Source organism: Nansenia antarctica (genome assembly GCF_963989245.1).
Source record: "Nansenia antarctica genome assembly, chromosome: 8".
In the NCBI taxonomy this organism is placed as follows: Eukaryota; Metazoa; Chordata; class Actinopteri; order Argentiniformes; family Microstomatidae; genus Nansenia; species Nansenia antarctica.
The window spans coordinates 52578382-52601783 of NC_137678.1; the positions used below are offsets into that span (position 1 = coordinate 52578382).

General features: G+C 45.5%; 1 pseudogene across 1 annotated transcript; it reads right to left on the bottom strand.

Moving 5' to 3' along the window:
* Nucleotides 1–2465: 2465 nt before the first annotated feature.
* Nucleotides 2466–22773, bottom strand: LOC308164393 (myosin-11-like; annotated as a pseudogene). The gene is made up of 26 exons: nucleotides 22758–22773; nucleotides 19642–19849; nucleotides 19247–19417; nucleotides 18501–18657; nucleotides 16889–16916; nucleotides 16394–16493; nucleotides 13902–13919; nucleotides 13353–13430; nucleotides 13190–13253; nucleotides 12821–12919; nucleotides 12439–12582; nucleotides 12188–12283; nucleotides 11434–11552; nucleotides 11101–11253; nucleotides 8252–8425; nucleotides 7878–8051; nucleotides 7572–7686; nucleotides 6599–6783; nucleotides 6160–6281; nucleotides 5998–6067; nucleotides 4991–5151; nucleotides 4550–4658; nucleotides 4278–4407; nucleotides 3941–4147; nucleotides 3518–3655; nucleotides 2466–2477 (listed from the first exon to the last, which is right to left on the bottom strand). The product of its transcript is annotated as a myosin-11-like (transcript).
* Nucleotides 22774–23402: the final 629 nt, after the last annotated feature.

Below are 23402 nucleotides of genomic sequence, written 5' to 3' on the forward strand. Positions count from 1 at the left end.
ATGAAGCGTGTACTGTGTTGTTAGTAAAACAATCAAAGCAGGTGCATATACACTTTACAGTGAATAATGTATGTTTACGTGTAATGTGTAATTGTATGTAAAATAATGTTGTTTTTTCGTCCTTCTCTCCCTCTTCCCCCTCCCTCTAAAATCACTCCTTTCTCCTTCCCCTCTTCACACTCCTCCATCTTCCATCTTCCTCTCATTTCCGACTGTCTCTCTGTCTCTCTGTCTCTCTGTCTCTCTTCCTCCCCTTTGTTTCTCCCCCTAATTCTCATCATTATCCTACTCATCCTAAACAACATCCTTCTACCCTCCTCCCCTCCCCCCCCCTCTACTCCCCCTTCTCCCCTCCTCCCCTCTCCCACCTCTCCCCCCTCCCCTACTGCTCTCCTCCCCTCTCCCACCCCCCTACTCCCCCTTCTCCCCTCCTCCCCTCTCCCCTACTCCCCTACTCCCCCTACTCCCCCTCCTACCCTCTCTCCCCTCTCCCCCCTCCCCTCCTCCCCCCCTCCAGAGTGTTCCCACCCCGGGGCCAGGGCTCAGGCGGAGGACAGGCTGCTGAACACTCTCTTCAGCCGCTACAACAAGCTAGCGCGGCCCGTGGCTAACACCACTGACGTGGTCAGCGTACGCTTCGGCCTGTCCATCGCTCAGCTCATCGACGTGGTGAGGGACAATGACCCATTGATTTCACTCCTGTGATATTGACATTTACACTTTTTTGACAGACACCTTTATTCAAAGCAACTTACAACAAATATATTTGTCTAAGTAAGTGAAACGTCTATCAGTCATCACAAGAAAAAGTAATCTATGCTAGGACAGAGGTCGCAGGTCGCAATTAGCTAGCTATGTTTTCTGTCTCAGTCAGATGGGGGTGGCATACTATGCTAGGCTTGCAGAATATAGTGTAACCGCATTATAAGTAATGAAATGCTTGACATAAACTATACAACAGGGTCAATAACTGGGGAAGGTTAATCCACAATGCATTTTCGTATTCACACTTAGTGTATATTATCATCATAGCATAGTAGCCTATGTATATCAGGCTATAATTAGGTGGTACCTTCCAGGCCCGTGGTCCTAGGGTACTTCGTAATATCATAGCTTAGTATATCATGTGTTCAACTTGGCCCATATTAGGTGAGTGGTCTACCCCCGTGTCTGTCAATCTCACCCCATTTATGGTTATGGGGGCATATCTGTAGGAACACGCCCCATTGCCGATTGCGGTTATATACAGTATATATATATATATATTATTATTATTTATTTTTATTTTTATTGATATGTGATATGATGCATGATCATCATACTAGAGATACAGATGACTTTAAGACAGGGGGAGACTGGTGGAGGTAGAAATCGGTGGACGTGCTCAGTGAGTGTAATGCATGAAACATGTGTTGATACTGTTCCTGAATCCGTTCCATGCATTCCAATGAGCCCGTCCTCCGACTTCTACCTCCACCAGCCTCCCCTGCTTCAGGGATCCTACGTTCCCTTACTATAATGAATTGGTGTGGTGCTAATAGTATAGTATGACAGTTGAAACATGTGACCTTTCTTTTCGAGGGGTACCATGAATTTGCACTTTATCAGTCATTTAAGACCGTGATCATACAGTACATATCCCCTTCCAACAGCCAACTCGTGAGCTTAGAATTATAAGGTTCTATCTCCGTTTAGGGTAGTTCAGAGATACTGAGCGTCAAAGTTTTTACATTCCATTATGTTTTGTGAGATGGAACCTTTGTATTTTATGAATTACTAACTCAAAAATGTCAACATTTTAAAAATAACACCACACAGGCATTGATAAACACCTAATGGATCAGATTATGTAAAAAACTAAATTTGGACAAAAATGGAGATAGAACCTTATAATTCTAACGTCACGAACTCTGTCTCATTGTTCTTTTTCTCCAAGGACGAGAAAAATCAAATGATGACCACAAATGTCTGGGTGAAACAAGTGAGTATCTCTCCATCGAATCATTATGGATACTGTCGACAATAGGGTTAGGGTTAGGGTTAGTAGTTTTTGGGCAGCGATTTGGTGTCGAGGGGTCTGTTTGTTGCCATACTGTAACTGTTGGTTCTGCTCTTTCAGGAGTGGTACGACTACAAACTGAGGTGGAACCCTAGAGAATATGAAAACATCACGTCCATGAGGATCCCCTCACAGCTCATCTGGAGACCGGACATCGTTCTGTACAACAAGTACGTTTAGGTTTTCACCCCAAAGTGTCATTATTGATACACTATAGCCCCCGACTTCCAGGCTACCCACCACCCTCAAATACATGATAGTATATACATATCAGGGAAGGCTGGTGGAGGTAGCTGATGCCTCAACCAGCCTCCCCTAATAGACATAAACTCCATCCAAATACCCTAAATACAGAATACTGTACATATACATTCCATCCACATACTAACCATGGAGTTAAGAAACTCTACCTCTCCATCTATAGTACAGTGGATTGTGTACATAGCCTTTATTTATGTAAACCAGCTCCTTACCTTCTTGTGATTTTTTTCTTTTTCTAAAAGTGTTTTTTTTTCCCTTTCCTAACACCAGGGGAGCCACCCCTCCTAAATTTATTTACCATTTATTTATGTCCACATAGAGACAAGTATACAAGGACACAAATACTGAAGGCACAGATGGGATGCATTCACAAACAGACATGGACAATGTCTTTCACATACAACAGGACAAGACTCACGGGTACAAGTAACACCGTCTCCGCCATATATGGCGGCTGCCAATAATCGCGGAGACAGAGCAATACTTGCTGAGCCTTTTTGCTTCTCCCTTGGACATTCCCAGTAGACGTAGTCCTCTGACAACCAATCTGTGCACATGTCCAAGACTGCCAAATATAAAGACTAATAGCGTACACCTATAGCCTAGCTCTGAGATGGTATCTACAAGCTGCTGGTATTTCATGACCTTAGTCATGAAGGCTTCCTCTAGGCTTATATCAAAGGTGCATGCTACCTCTAATACAGACACCTCTCTGGACTCTTCATTAACAACAATAACATCTGGTGTGTTAGCAGACAACTGTGAAAAGTGACATTGGTCATTACAGAAATTAAACATAGATGCATTGACACAAGCATGTGTATACATTTTCACTGTAACTGGGAAGTGGAGTGATATGTCCTTTACTATAAGGCTCACAATTCTGTCATGACGTGCTATATACATTCCTTTGTAAACATAACAGCCATTCAAGATGTGTGATAGTGTTTCTGTAACCTGTTCTGTGGTGTGGTGCAAGCAATGAGGAACCTGAGTGGAAGGAAACCAAATAGAGAGGTTGAGTCTGGTAGGACACACACACACACACACACACACACACACACACACAGACACACACACACACACACACACACACACACAGACACACACACACACACACACACACACAGAAACACACACACACACACACACCACACACACACACACACACACACACACACACACACACACACACACCTTGAGCAGTTTGTTGTTCTGATCCTCCATGACCAGCACGTCCTCTTCTAGTTTCTTGATCTTCCCCTCCACGGTCACCTTCTCCAGCTGCAGCTTCTGACGACAGTCCTCCTCCTCAGCCAGATGGGATTCCAGGTCCTGAGGGGGGAGTCACAGAATGACAGCAGGGTTATGTAACTTATGCTATTTGATTGCTACCATGTAAAGCTTATATAGTGCATATTATGCTTAACAAATTTAACTTCTACGTCTAAATGTAACTTCTACGTCTAGTTTTATGGCAGACATCACAGACCGCTATGTTGGCTTTTACATCTCGTTCCCACCTGACAGACAGTGGAAGAGGTCGGCCATTTTGGCTCTAACAATCTGTAACTATCGTGAGAGATGGCGGAGGAGGTCGGCCATTTTGGTTCTGCCCACCTGTAGCTGCTGCTGCATATCCTTCCTCTCCAGCAGCAGGTTCTGGCTACGATCCTCCTCTTCCTCCAGCCGGGTCTCCATCTCGTGCAGCACCTCCTCCAGCTCCTGCTTCTTGGCCTCCAGTCTCACTCTCATCTCCTCCGCTTCCACATACAGCTCTGTCTCAGCGTGGAGTTTCTCCTGGAGCTGGGCTCGTTCCTCTACCAACTACACACAGAGAGGTAAAGGAGAAAGGGTGTCAGTCTCACCTCTGTGTGAATGTGTGTGTGTGTGTGTGTGTGTGTGTGTGTGTGTGTGTGTGTGTGTGTGTGCGCATATGTACGTGTGTCAGCCTCACCTGTGTGTGTTTCTGGGAGATCTCCTTCAGCTCCGTCTGGGATTTCTGAGCCATCTATGGCCTCCTTCAGCTCCTCATCCTTCTGACCCATTTCCTCTTCCTGTCGGGTAACTTGGAGCAAGGGCTTCACCTGGAGGATGGATAGATAAGAAGACCAATCAAAATGTAAATAATAACTGGGTTAACACTGTCATCACTATCAATCTGGAGAACGTTCAGTTCGCTAAACGTTTTGCTATCAAATGATGTTTTTAGCGTGCGTGAGTGTGTACCTTGGTGAAGAGTCTCCACCACTGCCAGTTCCTGAGTATGAGGTAGCAAGCACAGTTCCTCTGGATCACCTTCATAGCAGTCAGCTGCTGCTGTCTCTTGGCGAAGGCCCTACGGGAAGAAGACAAAAACAGGTCATGGTTTACTTAAACTCTGGACATAAAACGATGTAAATTAAAGAGAAATGAAGTCTTGTGTGTGTGTGTGTGTGTGTGTGTGTGTGTGTGTGTGTGTGTGCGCGTGTGTGCGTGTGTGTGTGCGTGCACACTTGAGTGTCTGTGTGTATCTGTGCAGCTCAATACCTTTGCATTTATGACTCTCTGTATCTGTTTTTGTATGTATCCCAAAGAGAGTGTGAGTGTTCATTTTTGTGTGAGTGAGTGTGTGTGTGTGTGTGCGTGTGTGTGTGTGTGTGTGTGTGTGCTAGCATGTGTGTGTCTTACTTGCGTGCGAGGAAGCTTCTGGCAGGCGCCTGGAAGGCAATGATGACCACAGTGAGTCTGAGGTCCCTCTCCTCCTCCAGCTGCGCCAGGACCCCGGTCCTGAAGAACATCTGACTCCGGCCGATACGGAACAGGTTAGGGTCCAGGTCCAGGTGCTTCACCTGGGGGGAGAGGAGGAGAGGGATGAACAGGTTAGGGTCCAGGTCCAGGTGCTTCACCTGGGGGGAGAGGAGGAGAGGGATGAACAGGTTAGGGTCCAGGTCCAGGTGCTTCACCTGGGGGGAGAGGAGGAGAGGGAGGAACAGGTTAGGGTCCAGGTCCAGGTGCTTCACCTGGGGGGAGAGGAGGAGAGGGATGAACAGGTTAGGGTCCAGGTCCAGGTGCTTCACCTGGGGGGAGAGGAGGAGAGGGATGAACAGGTTAGGGTCCAGGTCCAGGTGCTTCACCTGGGGGGAGAGGAGGAGAGGGATGAACAGGTTAGGGTCCAGGTCCAGGTGCTTCACCTGGGGGGAGAGGAGGAGAGGGATGAACAGGTTAGGGTCCAGGTCCAGGTGCTTCACCTGGGGGGAGAGGAGGAGAGGGAGGAACAGGTTAGGGTCCAGGTCCAGGTGCTTCACCTGGGGGGAGAGGAGGAGAGGGATGAACAGGTTAGGGTCCAGGTCCAGGTGCTTCACCTGGGGGGAGAGGAGGAGAGGGATGAACAGGTTAGGGTCCAGGTCCAGGTGCTTCACCTGGGGGGAGAGGAGGAGAGGGATGAACAGGTTAGGGTCCAGGTCCAGGTGCTTCACCTGGGGGGAGAGGAGGAGAGGGATGACGTATCCACATAGTTAAGAAGTTATTATCTTCAAACAGTCCTGAGTAAGTCAAAGACCCTTGGCGGTATGTCACATTGTACACATGTGAACACGTTAAATTCATATGTTAAACACTGGAGTACTGGAGAAACAATGAACTAACCAATCAACTATGGTTGATATGGATGTGTGTGTACCGATCATTCAACTCACCATCAGACAGCAAGCCTGTTTTCCGTCCATGAAGCCTTTAGGGATGATGTTGGCGGCCAGGATCTCATAGCTGTGACCAGAGAGAGAAGAGTGCAACGTCCATCTCTAATAGGATTCAGACACACAAACACAACAACGGTTCTTCATGGTTCTGTTTCTCACCGTTGGCGGAACTCCTGGAACACGATGCGGTTGGGGAACCCCTGTCTGCAGATGCGGATCCCCTCCAGAACCCCGTTACACCGTAGCTGCTCCAGGACCAGGTTGGCATCCAGCTTCCCGGCCTACACGCAGGGAAGGCAGAGGTCGAGCAGTTGACTGATTACCGGAACTGAGACAATCAAAATGATCCCCTAAAAGCAGTGCTACAAGCACAAATTCATTGGGTACAAAACAGTGGCTATTTCATAGAGGTGCTACCTTAAGTTGTACACAGTCCTATTAGAATCTATTGCAACCCATGATTGTTTTTTTGTTTTTTTTTACCCTTTGTTTAGGCGGGTAAGTCATTGTGTTAAAAAAAAGAAAAAAGAAAAGGGAGTAGGAGAAGGGGGTAACGATACCCCAATAATATCAAAAAGTCTGTGGAACGGTCACCTACCATCTTCTTGTGGTTGGGGATGATGCAGCGTATGAAGTTGGGCTGGGTGTTGTTGAGGCTGTTGCCCAAGGACTCCTTGTACAGCTGGCCCACTGTGCGGAACATGCCCTTCTTAGACTTGGTGGCATTGGGCATGGAGCTCTCTGACATCTTGTTGATGGTCTCCAGGCCTACCACATGGTCCACTGAGAGAGGGTGGAAGAAATGAATGAGAGAAGGAAGGTTCTAGTAACTTATTATCTCTAATCTGTGTTTATTTCCGAATAAAAGTCAGAAAAAAAATATTTCCGAATAAATGTCCGATTTTTTTTCTCCAGAATAAAAGTCTGAAAAAACATATTTCAGAATAAAAGTCAGATTTTTTTTTCTGACTAAAAGTCTGAAAAAACATATTTCAGAATAAAAGTCAGAAAAAGATTATTTCTGAATTAAAGTCTGATTTTTTTTTTAAAGAATAAAAGTCTGAAAAAAAATGTTTCTGAATAAAAGTCTGCTCTTCTATATTTGACCTACTCCACATTTTCATAGCCTTATCGTAACATGTATTCTTACCAGTAGCAGCTAGTCAAAACCATATCATTACTGGTTTTTATAAAGCGCTATTAAAGTATAAAGTAATATTGAGCAGAATTAAGTTCAGCCTACTGGTCCGGCCCTCCACAATAGTCCCGGTTTCTCATGTGGCCCATTGTGAAAATGTATTGCCCACCCCTGGTCTAAGCAGTCTCTGTTGTCAAACATCTACAAAATATAGCTGCCGTGTCTGGGTTTATATCAAAGACTGCAACAATAGGGTTTTAAGCCATAATTGTAATCATACTGTATACAGAGTTTAAACATTTTTTTAGAATGATTGTCATGACCCACTTGATGTTGATATTTACAGAACTGGTCCCTTGATCATAATGAAGTTGCTACCCCTGTTACAGTTGAGTAACATTACAGTTGTGTTGGCAAGACGACTCGGACTCACCATCCTTCCAGAGGTCCTGTATGAAGAGGCTGGAGGAGTTGTTGAGCAGAGTTGTCACGTTGTCATTCAGAGGGTCCATGTTCTTAGTCAGCCAGTTGGCTCCATCATAGTCCACCTAGAGATACATGGCAATGACCAACTGGTGAACTGGTAAGTCACATTGTACACAGTAGAAGTGAAAGCAAGCTTACTTCAGTCTGGTTCCTAATTAGGTATGGGTACTTAGAACCATGAGAAGGAAGAGACCCGGTTTTGGAGCATTGTCGAAGACAAAGATATGTCGATTTTACTCAAGGTGTGTCTCACCTTGCCAGCGTAGTGCAGTACAGAGAACGCGATCTTGTCCTTGAGTGATTTGGGCTTGGAGAACTTGCAGTGGCTCACATGGGTATTCATCAGCTTCTCAACAAAGGACAGATCTGTGGCCTTGGGGAACCAGCACTCCTCATCCAGCAGAGCCAGGATACCAGGAGGGTTATTCTATGGGAAATAAATGAAATTAGGATTTTGTGCTAAATTAAGTTATGTTGCATTGATGTGATGTTTAGATATGGGGTAATCTGTGTTTATGTGTTTGCTTGAGTGTGTTCATGAACGTGTGTATGTGTGTGTGTGTGTGTGTGTGTGTGTGTGTGTGTGTGTGTGTGTGTGTGTGTGTGTAATTATGACCCAGTTCTGACCGGTTTCTCAATGAGCTCAATGCAGGGCTGCAGGTCCAGGCCAAAGTCGATGAAGCTCCACTCGATGCCCTCCCTCTTGTACTCCTCCTGCTCCAGGACGAACATGGTGTGGTTGAACAGCTGCTGCAGTCTCTCGTTGGTGTAGTTGATGCACAGCTGCTCAAAGGAGTTGTCCTACGGCAAGAAAATATGGATGTTAACATAAAGTAGAGTTCAATAACAATTGATTGCCTTGTAAACCCTGCTCCTAGAACTCTAGACGGCGCAGCCTCTGTCACCAAATGCGAGGAATTTGCAGCCCACTTCAGGGATAAGATAACAAATATTAGAATGTGTATTACTCAGGAAAGACTAGGTTTGTGTAGCACTACAGATCCGCCACCACAGAACATGACTATGAGCATGTTCACCATGATTAGTACGGAAACATTAGGTAAAATTGTGTCACAGCTTAAACCGTCTACGTGTCCTCTTGACCCTATTCCTACCACCTTTTTTAAGGACATTTTTGAATCTGTGTCTGATGACATACTAGGCATTGTAAATCACTCCCTACTTAAAGGGATATTTCCAGCGGCGCTTAAAACTGCCCTGGTTAGACCCACCCTGAAGAAAAGTAACCTAGATCCTTCTGATCCCAAAAACTGTAGACCAATATCCAATCTCACTTTTCTAAGCAAAATTTTAGAAAAGGCAGCGTATAGACAGCTTCATGAATTTTTAGTCTTAAATAATAGGTATGACCCACTTCAGTCAGGTTTCCGATCATACCACAGCACAGAAACCGCTTTGCTTAAGGTAACTAATGACCTTAGGATAAATGCAGACTCGAAAAAACTCTAGATTCTTGTACTCTTAGACTTAAGTGCAGCCTTTGATACGGTAGACCATTCCATACTTATTGAGAGACTTGAAAACTGGGTTGGCCTCTCAGGTCCGGTCTTAAACTGGTTCAGGACTTACCTGGCTGACCGAGACTACTTTGTAGCCCTTGGTGACCATAAGTCAAAAAATTATAGCACAACCTGTGGAGTTCCCCAGGGGTCCATTTTAGGACCGTTGCTTTTTAGCCTATACATGCTACCCCTCAGTTCTGTTATCAAGAAGCATAGTGTTAACTACCACAGCTATGCTGACGACACTCAGCTTTATATCTCAGTAACTCCCAACGACTACAAGATGATCGACCACCTGATAGATTGTATTGCCGATATTAATATTTGGATGACACAAAACTTTCTCCAACTCAATCAAGAAAAAACAGAGGTATTGATCATTGGCGAGAAAACTGGGAGAGAGAAATTATCTGCACACATGAAAACACTAGCTCTTAACACTAAGTGTCAGGCCAGGAATCTTGGTGTCATAATTGACCCAGATCTAAATTTTGAAACTCATATTAATAATACTATTAAAACATCCTTCTACCATCTAAGAAACATCACTAAGGTACAATCATTTCTCTCCCAGGCAGACACTGAAAAATTAATGCATGCGTTTGTTACTAGTAGGCTAGATTACTGTAATGCTCTCCTCCTGACAGGTCTCCCCAAAAAAATGATTAATAGACTACAAATGGTTCAAAATGCTGCTGCTCGTGTCCTTACTAGGACTAAACGAAGAGCGCACATCACACCTGTCTTGAGATCACTACACTGGCTCCCTGTCAGTCATAGAATAGACTTTAAGATCCTTTTACTAGTTTATAAATCACTCCACTGTGATGCACCCAATTACATGGTGGACATGCTCATAAGATACACACCAGCTAGACCCCTACGGTCTAGTGGCACGGAACTTTTAATAGTGCCAGAGGCTAGGACAAAGAGATTTGGAGGATCAGCTTTTAGCATATATGCTCCTAGATTGTGGAACACCCTACCTGAGGGCCTGAGGTTGTCTAAAACTTAAGCGTGACCTCAAAACCTACTTATTCAATGTCGCCTTTTGATACTAAGGGAGACATTGGACATTATAGAACTAGGATCACTAGGCCATTACACCATACTCGTGTTTTGAGATTTGTGTTGACAGGAAAATGGACCCGGGTGCTGATGAGGCACTGTCAGCTCCCAATAGCACCTAGAGCAGTACTGGAACCGGTACAAGGGTGTACCAGGACCACCATCAGGTTGTATTGCTGTCATCTTTATTGTCTTTATTGTGTTGTTGCATCATAACTGTGCTTAAGATTCTCTTTTGGCAGGACCTGTGACCATGCTGGATGCAGAACGATGCAAATATAACACTACATTTATGGACAGTGTGTACGCCGATAATATGCAAGGAATTTTTCCTGGATACATGGTGTACAGGTTTTTGCCCTTGCTTGCTTGCTTTGTGCCGGTGGTCCTTGGCCTCCCCTTGGGGCCCCCCGGCTTCCCCGTGTGCCTGGTCTGTTCCGCCGCCGGGCACCTGCTTGGCCGTCCTTGTGCGGGGCCCCTTGGGTCTGTGCTTGCTTGGCTGGGCCGGGTGTGTTGGTGGTGGGGCGGGCTGGGTGCGTGGGGCGGCGGGGGCTCCCCGTGGGGGGGTGTGGGGGCCCACCGCTGGGTACTGGTAGGCAAACTGGCTAGTAGTCGCTCTATTGGTAGAGGGCTGCAAGGGAATTTTTCCTGGCTACATAGTGTACAGGTTTTTACTTTTGCCTGCTCGCGGCTCTGTCAGTATTGATTGATTGATTGACTGATTGACTGAACATTTTCATTGTGTGAAGCGCATTGAGTTGCATCTTGTAAGACATGCGCTATACAAATAAAATTTGATTTGATTTGATTTGAATAACACCTTAGAGGTTAGAGTAGAGGTTTGGTGATCCCGGTCTTAGAGGGCTGCGGCTGCCCCCCTCTCACCTCAAAGATCTCAAAGCCAGCGATGTCCAGGATGCCCAGGAAGGTGGAACCCTGGCGCTTGGACTTGTCCAGGGTCTAGTTCACCCTCAGCAGGATCCAACGGAACAGCCGCTCGTACATGGCCTTGGCCAGGGCCTCGATGGCAAAGTCAGCCTGTGGGAAAGAGGGAGGAGGGGAGGGGCGAGTGGGGGGGGGGGGGGGGGGGAAGAAAAAGAAAGATTTGCTTGACTGAGATATGATAAGAATTGCAAAATGAATGTAGAAATATAAAATACATACATATAAAACTCTCTAACTCTCTAGTAGCAGAACCTAGTAGGGTCTTCTGCTTACCTGCTCTTTGGTCTGGGCCTTCTGTACCACCTCTCTGCCCACCTTGATGCGCGGGGTGAGGATGGCACGGGTGAAGTCTGTCACGTTGATGCCCTGCAGGTGGCACACCGTCTGAGCCGCTGGAGAGAGGGGGAGAGAGAGAGAGAGAGAGAGAGAGAGAGAGAGAGAGAGAGGAGGGATACAAAGTATGATTAGATGCCATAATGTATACATAAAAAAAAGTCTCTGAATCAAAGCCAACAATCTTAGTGTGTTGCTCTGATGTCAGTAACCTATGTCCTGTTCTTACTTGTGTTATTTGTTACAGTACTTGAATCCTCAGACCATATTTGCCTGTGTGTCATGTCTTATCTTACAGTTACATGTGTTACCTTTCTACTGCGATACCTGTTTTATTATCATTTACAATATTATAATTGCACGTTATTGTCATCAGGCCATAAATAACCTCTGGTATTGTTACGTTACCTGTGTTATACCTGTGTTGTTACCAGTGTTATACCTGTGTACTATACCTGTGTTATACCTGTGTTATACCTGTGTTGTTACCTGTGTTATACCTGTGTTATACCTGTGTTGTTACCTGTGTTGTTACCTGTGTTATTCCTGTGTTGTTACCTGTGTACTATACCTGTGTTGTTACCTGCGTTATACCTGTGTTGTTACCTGTGTACTGTACCTGTGTTGTTACCTGTGTACTATACCTGTGTTGTTACCTGTGTACTATACCTGTGTTGTTACCTGTGTACTATACCTGTGTTGTCGGGCATAGTAGCCTGCTCCTGGTTCCTCTCCTTCTTGAACTGGATGTTTCCCAGCTGAAGCACAGTGGACACCACCTTCATCATCCCTACAAAAAGGGGGATGTCCCCCCCGACAGAGTGAGAAAGAGATCAATAAAAAAAAAAATACACTGAAAGAAAGAGAACAGAAAGAGAGAGAGAGAGACAGAGAGAGAGACAGACAGAGAGACAGACAGAGAATGAGAAAGAGAGATCTCTATACCTAGCCTCTCTTCCTCGGTGAAGCCCATGATCTCCATGGCCAGCAGCGTCTCCTCGAACATCTCGTCGTCCTCCTGTCCTGGCACTTCCACGTGGCCTGCCACTAGAAAGCGGTAGCTACCGAAGCCCTCGAGCAACAGGTCCTCTACAGAGACACAGGGAACAGTTTATCGTATAATATAGGAGTTCGCAGATTCCTGTTTCATGTACATGTTCTTATGTGCAGAAAGAAAACTGATAATAAGTCATTGGAACTGAAGTCTTATCATTTCAAGTGAGGTATTCCATCAGTTTGTTGTTTATCTAAAGATGATCTGACTCTAATCTTTTGACAGGACTAACTGCTGACTCTCTCAGTGAGAAACTCCTGTCCCACTCCTCACCACGCATTTTGTCTTTGGCTCCAGCCACCATGTAGTAGAAGATGTGGAAGGCTCGTTCGATCTTTGCCTGGCGGATACAACGAGACTTCTCCAGCAGGTCTGATGGTAAGTGAAGGGTTAAAGAGAAACTCTGTAGTGAAGAAACAACTGCTGGACTTCACTCTCCAATATGACAAGTCTGAATCCCACACTGCATTATAACAATGTATATATTGGTGGTTGGACTGAATGGTGGTGTTAGAATGGTAAGAAAGCATAGTTGACAGCATAGACCCTTACATACATGACACTACACTACAATTGAATGGTAGGTTATACCTCCACCCCATCTGTATTCATTTCTCACCCACAACATTTGACAGAGGATACAAGTATCGATGAAGGCTCCGACCATGCACCCTGTCACATCAAAGTTGAGCTTTATGAACTTTCCCTGCAGAGAGAAAGATTGTATGAGAAAATATGACTACAATTGCAGTCTGTACTCTGATAACTAAGGATGGAATGATTCCAGAGGAGTGAGTTGAATTACGAATCGTGAGGAGTTTTGGGCGTTTCCAAAGGCCTCCAGAATGGGGTTGGCCTGCAGGAGCTGCTTCTCTAGCTCCCCCTACCGGTCAACACAGGGAAGTTATTATAAACTACATACCTTATTCTCTGTTATCTTTCCAGTGCATATTATTTACACAATAACAAACTAAAAAGCGCCAAATCAATGCAATTATATGGTCTACATTAAAACGTATGACGATGAATGGCGCAACATTTACACACTTTCAAAAAAGCATGCTTACAGTCAGAAAAGAGTGCAGGAATTTCAAGAGTGAATCATGCAAAGAACTAAAACAACTCACAGAGCCCCCAACGTGGAGGTGATGAAAATCCTGAGATAACCTTGATGTTTCAAACACTGTGCATTCTCTATTCGGACAGGCAGCTACTTTTAACTTGTACGAGTGTTAGCATGCTTCAGGTCAGGAGAGGAGAGATTGATTATCAAAATGGATCTAATCTAGGGAGAAGACAGGCTCGCACGCAACTGATAAAGACAGGAAAGACAACACAGTCTCTTTATACTCACATAAGCTAAGGATCCTGCCTGTTGTTATAAGGGAGCATAATATTACAATATGGTTATAATAAACGGCCACTAGAGGGTATTGTCTAACAAGTACACCTTTTATTTCCATTGTCATTTCTCCCATTATTTTCAGCCTGCATGGGAGTCCACCAAAGGGGATATGAAACTGAGTAGGGGCCTTCTTCTCTTCCGCCACACCCCCTCCAGATCCCTTAGATGAGCAGATCAGCTACTGCTGGTGGTGCCTAGAACTAGGCTAAAAACCAGGGGAGACAGAGCTTCTGCGGCTGCTGCACCCACGCTCTGGAACAGGGGTGGCCAACCAGTCGGAGACTAAGAGCCACAAAAAATTGTTGGGGTACCAGAAAGAGCCACATCATACATGCGGGCTCACAAAAGTGCTCATTCACACACACGCAATACATTTCCAATAGACTATGAGACCAGTGGTGTCATTTCAGCAAAGGCCAAGGTATGGCAAGGTCTGAGTGGGGGGGTTGAAGGGGGGTTCCCCCCCTCGGTGGATTTTTTTTCAAAACAGTTGTGCAATAGTCAATTTTGGTGAGTTGTTTCTATACAATTTACTTATATGACATTAAGGTGATGAATAAAAGAGACAACTACAGTATGCAGGTAGTAGCCTACATCTTTCCTAGCAGGCAGACTGGTTCAATCTCCTTAGAAACAAAACATAACAGATTTAGCTATTCTCAACTCTAAACGAACTGCACTGTTAAAACGCTAGATTAGACCTCACCTGTGTCCCTGTCACCTGTTTAGACCTCACCTGTGTCCCTGTCCCTGTCTCTGCTGCCCTTTGACCAAAAGAGGTCTTTATGTCCATTTTCCTTTTTTCCCCTGGCATATTTGTTTTACCAGCTCAACTAGTAAAAGTGAGACGATTGATAATATCAAAAACATGCTTGCACACACATATAACTTACTCACACACAAGTCAGTGTTACTGGCCCCAATTTGGTACAATTATTACTGAAATTATTGAGAATAGAGACATTGTTGACATACGTAAACTAGCTCTTGTAATCTTTAATGTTCGCTAACTAGCGAACTCACTAAAATAACATTAGAACATGTTTGTACTGACAGAACATGACATGAACTTGTTCATTAATATGTTACATTTGAACCAACATTATGTAAATGGCATTTATACAGTTTGTTTAACCCACCTGAATGAACGAGAATCGTGGACATGGTTTTAACATGAACGTTACTCATGGCTTGTTTATTGAGGAACCGATGTCCCGCTCCACCAGTGTTGCCAGATAGGCCTACTTTTGGTCACTCTGGACGGGTGGATTCGGCAGCTTTTAGACTGGTTGGGCTTGAAATTGTCAAATCCCGTCTGGCAACCCTGCGCTCCACTACAGCGCCTGGCTGGTGGGGTGAGATGGAGCCGGGAGGATTTGAGTTACCGTTGTGTGTAGTGGATAAAATCACCAACATGACTAAACGTGTTTCAGATTTTTTGAAATGTTAAGCCAGGTATGGCGAGTGCCATGAATTGCCATACCAAAACGACGCCTATTGAGACACAGAGAGCGAACCACGCACTTTTAATGAATGGATTAAAGAGCCGCACAGAGACAGGCAAAGAGCCACGGTTGGCCACCCCTGCTCTGGAACAGCCTCCCCCGCCACGTATGGGCCGCTCAGATCCTGGAGGTTTTTAAATCCCTCCTAAAAACCCACCTGTTTTCCCTGACCTTCCCCCCACTTAGCCATCGTTAGGTCCCTGGCTTTTATTGTTTTTATTGTTTTATTGTTTTTACTCCTTTTATCTTCTCTCCTTTTAATTGTTATCATATCTTGTATTGTGTTGCATTTTATTTAGTATCCTGCACTTTACCTGTTTTACATTTGTGCTCCTTATTTGCTCCCCGCCTGTGAAGCACTTTGGTTCAGCTGCTGCTGCATGTAAAATGTGCTATATAAATAAAGTTGACTTGACTTGACTTCATTTGTCCATAGGGATGGTATTGATGATCAACTTTGGACTTTATGCAACTATGGACTTAATGCAAGTCTTTATGCATGTTAGGTTACAGAACATTAAAAGCTCCACCAAAGCAGCAAAACCACCACCAAAAATGCGTGCTAAAAGAATGCTGTGTACAGAATGTGTGTCTATACAGTACCTTGGCTAGTCCTGATGCATTTGAATCCTGTCACACAGAAATGTCATACCGTATTATTCTTTACCGTGCTTATGCAGTAGGTATTGTTGCTGATCCTATGTCTATTCATCTCAATTTCCTAATCGTTTTTTATAACCATAATTTATCAAATTGACCTAAGTCTATAGTCTAAATATTTTTTAAAAAGCGATAATAGAGAAACTTTGCATGTTTGTATGTATTATAATTATTTAAAACACACCAAATGTTTCCAACTTTCAATGTCTTGCTACTGTATATCTCTCTGTCTGATTCTGAACAGGTTTACTGGTGTATATTAGAGGTAATACTCACAGTGCCGGTGTCCTTCTTGGCCTTGTGGGAGGAGGCCACCACAGCCAGGTACTGGATCACCTTCTTAGTGTTCTCTGTCTTCCCTGCACCAGATTCACCTCTGGGGGACAGGGGGAGAGGGAGGAGAGGGGGAGAGGGGGGAGAGGGGTTAAGGAGGTTAGGGTGCAGTGATGAGGGTTATGGGTGTAGGAGGTGAGTGGTACATTGAGTTCAGGTTATGTGTGTGTGTGTGTGTGTGCATGGCTTCCCAGAGTGAAGATGAGCATGAAAGACTATGATAAGGACTGCTCTAAGTAATCTGTAGCTATAAAACGGAGCTGAGCCAACACACTGTGTATTCTCACGTCTTTACTGTTTGCCCATGCAAATCGGCAATAACTTGAACACTACCATCACTATCCTCCTCTGCTCTGTCGATCTCCAGCTTAGTGACCAAGGTGTGTGTGGGGGGTCATGTGATGGAAAAAAAAGTCAGTGTTTGGTGTTTTGACTCACGTGCAGAGAATGGACTGGTCCTCACGGTCTGTGGAGAAACACAAAGAGAGAGACAGAGAGGGTGCGGGAGAGAGGGGGACTGGGGGAGAGAGGGATAAGGAGAGAGGGGGACTGGGGGAGAGAGGGATAAGGAGAGAGGGGGACTGGGGGAGAGAGGGATAAGGAGAGAGGGGGACTGGGGGAGAGAGGGGGACTGGGGGAGAGAGGGATAAGGAGAGAGGGGGACTGGGGGAGAGAGGGGGACTGGGGGAGAGAGGGATAAGGAGAGAGGGGGACTGGGGGAGAGAGGGATGAGGAGAGAGGGATAAGGAGAGAGGGGGACTGGGGGAGAGAGGGATAAGGAGAGAGGGGGACTGGGGGAGAGAGGGGGACTGGGGGAGAGAGGGATAAGGAGAGAGGGGGACTGGGGGAGAGAGGGATAAGGAGAGAGGGGGACTGGGGGAGAGAGGGGGACTGGGGGAGAGAGGGATAAGGAGAGAGGGGGACTGGGGGAGAGAGGGATAAGGAGAGAGGGGGACTGGGGGAGAGAGGGGGACTGGGGGAGAGAGGGATAAGGAGAGAGGGGGACTGGGGGAGAGAGGGATAAGGAGAGAGGGGGACTGGGGGAGAGAGGGATAAGGAGAGAGGGGGACTGGGGGAGAGAGGGATAAGGAGAGAGGGGGACTGGGGGAGAGAGGGGGACTGGGGGAGAGAGGGATAAGGAGAGAGGGGGACTGGGGGAGAGAGGGATAAGGAGAGAGGGGGACTGGGGGAGAGAGGGATAAGGAGAGAGGGGGACTGGGGGAGAGAGGGATAAGGAGAGAGGGGGACTGGGGGAGAGAGGGGGACTGGGGGAGAGAGGGATAAGGAGAGAGGGGGACTGGGGGAGAGAGGGATAAGGAGAGAGGGGGACTGGGGGAGAGAGGGGGACTGGGGGAGAGAGGGATAAGGAGAGAGGGGGACTGGGGGAGAGAGGGATAAGGAGAGAGGGGGACTGGGGGAGAGAGGGGGACTGGGGGAGAGAGGGATAAGGAGAGAGGAGGAGGATAGGTTGTGGGATATAAGTTTAGTTCAGAAGGAGATTAGCTTCATGTTATTGTTATTGGCTAAAAATAGCAGATGGATGGAGAAGTCTATTGGAAAGTCTAACTACTCCATGTATGGGTATTTTGGAAGTGTCACCCTTGTATGAAAGGTGGAAAGAAGGGCTTGGTTTTGAGGTCACTACTTGACCATTCCAGCCAGCCATGTAACACACACACACACACACACACACACACACACACACACACACACACACACACACACACACACACACACACACACACAAACATACACCCACACACACACAAACATACACACACACACACACACACACACATACACACACACATGCCCATGGTCATGCACACACACACACACACACACACACACACACACACACACAAACATACACCCACACACACTTACACACACACACACACACACACACATACACACACACACATGCCCATGGTCATGCACACACACACACACACACACACACACGCACACAGACACACACACAAACATACACCCACCCACACACACACACACACACACAAACACACACGTTCTCCGGTGGCCTTGTTACCTTGCATCATGTTCCGGTAGGCGTTGTCTGTGATGGCGTAGACGTGGGGGGGCACCTCATGGCGCTTCTTGCCCTTGTATATCTCTATGATCTTCTCTGAGTAGATGGGCAGCATCTTATAGGGGTTCACTACCACACAGAACAGGCCAGAGTACGTCTGAGGAGGAGAGGGAGGGGGAGGAGGTCAGGCTCAACATGTTCATCTACTGAATATATATGAATAATATATTTAAGTATGTATTAAAGTGGGATGGCAAGGTTTATATTAATTGTATTCAGACTGTACATTATGGCCGGTCATTTAAAACTATCAATGGGACATTTTCACCAAATTATTTATACAAGCTCCGTTCATCACTCATCACAGCACCTCCAGCACCCCTACTTCCTGCAGGTACTGTATAATAGTTAGTACTGGCCTGTGATATTTGTGTGTGCACACAAAGTATAGGTCTGCATTTTTATTTATTTTTTAGATTTGACCTTTGTCATTGCACAGAGTACAACGAAATGTATTTTTTTCGCTCAGCCATAGTCAGCGACCCTGGGACAATTAGGGGTTAAGTGCCTTGCTCAAGGGCACAACAGCAGTGGTAGGCACCTTCGATATGATACCAGCAACCCTCCAGTCACCAGCTCACATCCGGCTCCCTCCTGAGGCGGGGGATCGAACCAGCGACCTTCTGATTGCTAGCCGGCCTCTCTAACCTCTCGACTACCTGCCGTTTCATATCCAGTATACTTACATAGATGAGGCTGGAGAAGTACCTCTCCTTCAGGTTGTGCAGCACAGAAGCTTCGTTCAGGCAAGTGAGAGCGGCCATGTCCTCCACCTTACTGAACTTGGGCGGGTTCATCTTCTGGATGTCATCTTTATTGACCGTCGCCTTTTGGCCGTTAGAGAGCTCCACCAGCACCTTAGATGACAAGAGGGATTAGACAATGACGTCACCAATCTCATGGTTCTTCAGGAAGTATATTTGCTTTTCGAACCAAAATGGAACAGAGCAAGGTGGAGCATCTTGCACCGGTGCTCTTTTCAGATTTACTAAATATTCCAAAGTCCCTTGGGAAGATGGGCTAGCGGCCTATTTAGAATTGGTCTCTGTCTAATGTCAATGACATTGTAGCAGACCGGTACCTCATCCCCCTTCTCCTCCTTGATGCTGGCTGCCTCGAAGCCCTCCTTCTCTGACGGGATCCATACCATCTTCTTGGCTGACCAATCTGCCTGTGCCACCCCAGTGTTCTTGAAGTCGTTGTCCAGGAAGAGGAACTTATTGTCATCGCTGGCCGAGTCGCTGGCAGCCATTTTGGACAGGTCGGTGGTAGTTGAGTTGATCTCAGAGCTGTGGAGCAATATAGTAAAGTACAATACAATACAATACAGTGTGCTATAATCCCTCACGCGGATATCCAATTGGTCTTTATGAAGATAAACAGAGGCACAAATGAAAACGCCAACAAAACAACAACAACAATGATTAAATTAGTTGCCCTCACATGTGGAAGAAAATAGCTAATCTATTCATTAATATGCTGACCCCTGACCCATAACAGACCTAAACAATACAGCATAGCTTATTTCAACAGTTTGTCCCATAGTCTAAAGAGGCTTCCTTTCCTTCATCCACATGAAAATACGATTGCTGAACTGGACTTGCTGTTTGTGGATGAAGGAGAATTAGACAATAAAGAAAGGTTGCCACATTAGACAGTCAGTCTGTTACTCTTTCTGTCTTTCTTTTTGTCTTTATAATATATACCGTAATATCTACGCCATTTAGCTGATGTTTTTATCCAAAGTGACTAACAGCATAGTCAATGCAAACAATTTTTGTATGATGACCATCTTTCTGTCTCTCGGTCGGTCGGTCGGTCGGTCGGTCTGTCTGTCTGCCTGTCTGTCTGTCTGTGTCGGTCGGTCGGTCGGTCGGTCTGTCTGTCTCTCTCTCTCTCTCTCTCCCTTATCAGTAACCTGATAAGCTTTACAAATGAGTTGTATTGCTGAATCAAGTTGGGGTTTAATATCTTGATACATAGCAGTAGACAACTATCGGTTAAGAGCATACATTCAATCCCAAGCTCTTTGCATTACTTACTCACTCCTCCTCTTCCCTCCCTGTGGAGCACAAGGCTGCACTGTCTGTACTGTCTGAGACTGAATTGGACCAACAGCCATAAATTGGTGGGGGTAGGCAGTGATGGGTGAAGGTGGCCTGATACACACACACACACACACACACACACACACACACACACACACACACACACACGCACACACACACATACACAGTAGAGCGCTGAGACAGAAAGGAAACACTACACCCCCATCTCTCCCTCTATCCTTCCCCCCCCCCCTCTCTCTCTCTCTCTCTCTCTCTCTCTCTCTCTCTCTCTCTCTCTCTCTCTCTCTCTCTCTCTCTCTCTCTCTAAACACACAAACACATACACACACACACAAACACACAAACGGCTTCCAAGAAAGTGCCTGCAGTTTACGATTTGTTTGTATGGTTCCTCTCTCTCTCTCTCTCTCTCTCTCCCTCCCTTTCTTTCTCTCTCTCTCCCTCCCCCCCCCTCTCTCTCAGTACTGTGCGCACGTGGGATCTGAACAAAGACAAGAAGCACAAGTCGGTGTTCAAGCCTCGCACTCAGCAGGGGAAGAAGGTCACGCCCACCTGCTGTACCTACAGCCGTGACGGGAAACTGATCGCCGCGGGCTGCCAGGACGGAGCGTCAACGTGTTTACATTCCATTATGTTTTGTGAGATGGGAACCTATGTATTTTATTAATTACAACAACAACAAAAGTCCATTTTTTTAAATAACACCACACAGGCGTTAATAAACACCTAATGGATCAGATTATGTAAAAAACTACATTTTGACACAAATGTAGATAGAACCTTATAAATCTAACGTCACAATGTGTGTGTGTAATCTCTAGGTACAAGGAGCACATGCTGAAACACTGTGACACCCAGCAGGAGGTGGCCCTGGAGAGACACCTCTTCCACGGGACCCTCACCAAATGCGTGGAGGACATCTGCCGCAACAACTTCGACCCGCGTTTGGCCGGGACCAACCAGGTCATCTACGGCCACGGTTCCTACTTCGCCAGGGACCCCTCCTTCTCCAACAGCTACGCCATGGTGTCAGATGTCAGCAAAATCAGACACATGTTCCTGGCCAAGGTGCTGGTGGGAAAGGGGAGCGTGGGGAAGACCAGGTACCTCCGCCCTCCCCCCCTCCACCCCAAGAAGGATTACGACCTGTACGACTCCTGCGTGGATCACCTGCCCGACCCCTCCGGCCCATCTTCGTAGTGTTCGATAGGTGCCAGTGCTACCCGTACTACCTCATCAAATACCAAGACCTGCCGTTGGTGATAAACATCCTCTGAGTGAGTGTGTGAGGATCCTCGAGATGTGGGTCTGTTGTTCACTGGTAGATGTTCGCTCCAGACAGACCGATTGAAGCTTAGTCTGACCTGTTACCAAGAAAGTAGTGTTCATCCAGTCCATTGCGTGAGCTTAGAATGATACGGTTCTATCTCCGTTTAGGGTAGTTCAGAGATATTGAGCGTCAACGTTTTTATGTTTTGTGAGATGGAACCTTTGTATTTGATTAATTACTAACTCAAAAATGTCAACATTTTAAAAATAACACCACACAGGCATTAATAAACTCAAAAACAAACAAAAAAACTCAATTTTGACAAAAATGGAGATAGAACCGTATAATTCGTAATGTCACGAATGGACAATGTTAGTTGAACTATCGACCAAAGCTTCAAGTTTGACTTAAAATCCCCAAAAGACATCTTAGACTGGATATGTGCAATATGACGTTTATTCCAGATGTGTGTGATGTACGTGTTTTACTGTTTCACGTTTTATAAAGAGAGACTGGGCCGGTTTCACAGACAAAAGGCTTAAGACTAATCCTAGACTAAAAAGCATCTTCAACAGAGCTTTTACATTGAAAGTGTGATTCAGTCCAGGACTAGGCTTAAGCCTTGTTTGCGAAACCGGCCTTATATGTGAGGAAGGGTTTATACGGATACTTTCTAATATCCAGTACTAAGACAAAACTATCATTTTGATCAAAAGTTCTACAAAGTCTTTAATCATTGTTCTTAGCTAAATAATGTGTACTGTTGAAAGGCATGTATGTGAAGTTCTACATGCGGTCTTTTAAAAAAAGTGATTCAAGTGTAAAGCTGTTGCGTTAATGAAAATAAATTGCTTTTACCAAATGGGATTCATCATTCTCGGGTTCCTGCTGTCTTGAGCAAGGCTGTAGGCCTAAGGATGGGACCAAGGCAAGCAGCTGAGAGTATGGGCAGCAGGACCTTCACTGGAGCTGAAGGAGCAGGTAACATGAAACTTCACACAACTGGAAATCACTTTTGACAGTGAATAAAGATGGGACACACAGTATTGTATGCACATGTATTAACCTTGCAAAGGAGACGCAGTCATATCGGATTCATCATCCTCAGCTGGTCTCGAGTGTGTAGCTGAAGCAGTCAGTTTTCTCCTCACTGTAAAGGAAAATAAAGTGTTATTCTCTCCCTCACTAACGCCTGGCTTCATTAGTAATTATTAATCATGCTTGTAAATGGGTTAGACACATTCTGTCATTACCTGTTATTGTCTGTCAAGCTGATTTGAACATTAATAAGATCTATGTGTCTGTCTCATCTGATGAGAATTACTACGGTTTACACTTGTTATGAATTCATATTTAGTTCAATGTTGACTTTTTAAAAAACAGGTAACACATCAGTGACAATACCAACATGCACAACATGCAAAAATTGAATTCATATTCATGATAATATAATCATAAAATTCATGATACTTACCCACATCGCTGACATGTTAATTCCTTATA